Source organism: Montipora capricornis, chromosome 1 (genome assembly GCF_036669925.1).
Source record: "Montipora capricornis isolate CH-2021 chromosome 1, ASM3666992v2, whole genome shotgun sequence".
Lineage (NCBI taxonomy): Eukaryota > Metazoa > Cnidaria > Anthozoa > Scleractinia > Acroporidae > Montipora > Montipora capricornis.
In genome coordinates, this window is record NC_090883.1 from 23,870,275 (window position 1) to 23,872,774 (window position 2,500).

Below are 2,500 nucleotides of genomic sequence, written 5' to 3' on the forward strand. Positions count from 1 at the left end.
GATATCAAAGGAAACGAACCCAAAGCAAACTGATTGATGTACGCAGATGCGGAGCAAAGGTGCAAAAGAGGCGAAAGACCGTACCACTTTTCTTACCTGATTGGGCAAACTGAATGAAAACCAATGTCAGAAAAGCGAGCAGAATCTTAGCCATTGCGACTTCGGACGTAATCAAGATCAGAATGCAGACAGTGCCCAGATGTGATTGACAAAAAATCAGTCTGGACCAATGCCAATAAAGCTGATTGGTGTTGAAACGAGGTCGTCACAGTTAAAAAATAATTTTTTCGTGACGTGGGGGTTGCAAGTTCTCATTTATGACGACGACACTGTCCTTCTCCCCGAATTACACCTCCAGTCGTCCGCGAGTCTTTCACGACCGTGCTTTTTTGAAAACATTTTGTAGCCTAAACTAACATTTTAAATGCTGTCGTAACGCCGCGAAACGGTACGCACAATTTGCGCTGCCGAGATGCAACTTGTTGTGCCTGGCATACACTTTTCTCAACAGCAACAATGAATTGGTTCTTTTCTGATTTTAAAGCAAACCATTTTAAAGTTTTATACTCATGGAACTCGATAACTGAGGAATAAAACTCAACAGCTATTACACCTTCGAACATCTGCTTCCCTAATTTTCCGGTTAAACATGAAACGCGTTAGTGATGTATTGGTGTATTTGTTAATTTAAACACAGGCAAATTGTTTTGTCAGTTAACTTCCAGGCTACCGAGATGCAACTTGTTTTGCCCGGCATTCTCAATAGCAACGGTGAATTGGTTGTTTTCTGATTTTAAAGCAATCCATTTTTAAGTTTTATACTTATGGAACTCGATAACTGAGGAATAAAACTCAACAGCTATTACACCTTCGAACATCTGCTTCCCTAATTCTCCGGTTAAACATGAAACGCGTTAGTGATGTATTGGTGTATTTGTTAATTTAAACACTCGCAAATTATTTCTTAACTTTCAGGCTACCGAGATGCAACTTGTTTTGCCTGGCATACACTTTTCTCAACAGCAACGGTGAATTGGTTCTTTTCTGATTTTAAAGCAAACCATTTTTAAGTTTTATACTCATGGAACTCGATAACTGAGGAATAAAACTCAACAGCTATTACACCTTCGAACATCTGCTTCCCTAATTCTCCGGTTAAACATGAAACGTTAGTGATGTGTTGGTGTATTTGTTAATTTAAACACAGGCAAATTATTTTTTCAGTTAACGTTCAGGCTACCGAGATACAACTTGTTTTGCCTGGCATACATTTTTCTCAACACCAACGGTGAATTGGTTCAATTTTAAAGCAATCCATTTTTATTTTGTAATAAAAACTAACAATAAAAAGTCACGACGTTTCGACCCCTCGGAGGTCATTTTCAAGTGAGAATAAAAGTTCTAAGAATTAGCATAAATATGTAAAAACTAGAATAAAATGCGGCGAACGCCGAAATGTGATAAAAATATGTACAAAAGTGTAAAAAGTGCTAAAAATATATGGAGTAATGAACGGTAGCTAGAGAAAACAATAGACAAAAAATAATTACAAGAACTGTTCTAAACAAATAATTTGGCGCGGATAGAGTCACACTGTTTGTTTAGCGATGGTTTCAGTTCTTTTATAAAAAACATTTCAAAAACAAGACAATCAAACTTGTTCTGGCACTTTCTCAGAATTCTAAAACTCTTTGCGATGTTGTTAGGTTCCAATGCATGTTTCTCTCTCAGATGGTCGCCGATGGTTGCCCCTTTGTGCTCTTCAATGCGCTGGTGAAGGTGCCGGCAGGTATATCCGACATAGCCTGCGTCGCACAGGTCACACTTGAATTGGTACACAACGCACTGTTGGCTTACAAGGGGTGGCTTCTCTTCACGGACCCGGATCTCTTCTTTGATCTTTTTGCTCGTGTAGACAGGGGTAATATCCGCACTGATCTTACGGCTTAGGTCGGCAAGTTGTCTCCGTACGGCGTTCGCAGAACTTTGACCTGACACCTACATTTGCGAGAATTGACAAGACTAAATCTGAGAAATGGAGTCGATCATCAGCAGCGTTTGAGCAGAATGTCGTCAGTGAAGAGCTTCGCCAGAAAACCAAGCAACTACCAGAGCTAAGAAGAGAAATCAGAGAAGTTTACCGAGAAATCCAAGAAGAATGCTCGCCTCTTCGCTTCATCTGCATTCTCAAAACGATTGTCTTCCTTCGCAATGAGCAGTATCAACAACAGATGAGCGTTCACACTAAAAAGATCGCACGACTTCTGAACGCCGACACGAACATTGATGAGCACATTAAGAACATATCTTCGTACAGGCTATCCTTCTTCCAAAAGTTGGTGTTGTGTAGAGGGCTAAACTTTGCACTGCCACAGCGAATATCATCAAGAGAAATCCATGCAACGTTTGAGAAGGTTACTGGAAACTAGAACCGAGACTCGAAGACAGCAACGAGAGAGAACTAGCAGCTGCAACACTGCGATCTATTGCACTCAATTAT

The 2,500-nt window shown here is 40.2% G+C and overlaps 1 pseudogene; it reads right to left on the reverse strand.

The window, feature by feature from the left end:
* The window catches only part of LOC138052584 (melanotransferrin-like), a 12,571-nt pseudogene extending 12,364 nt beyond the window's left edge, over nt 1-207 (reverse strand).
* Nucleotides 208-2,500: the final 2,293 nt, after the last annotated feature.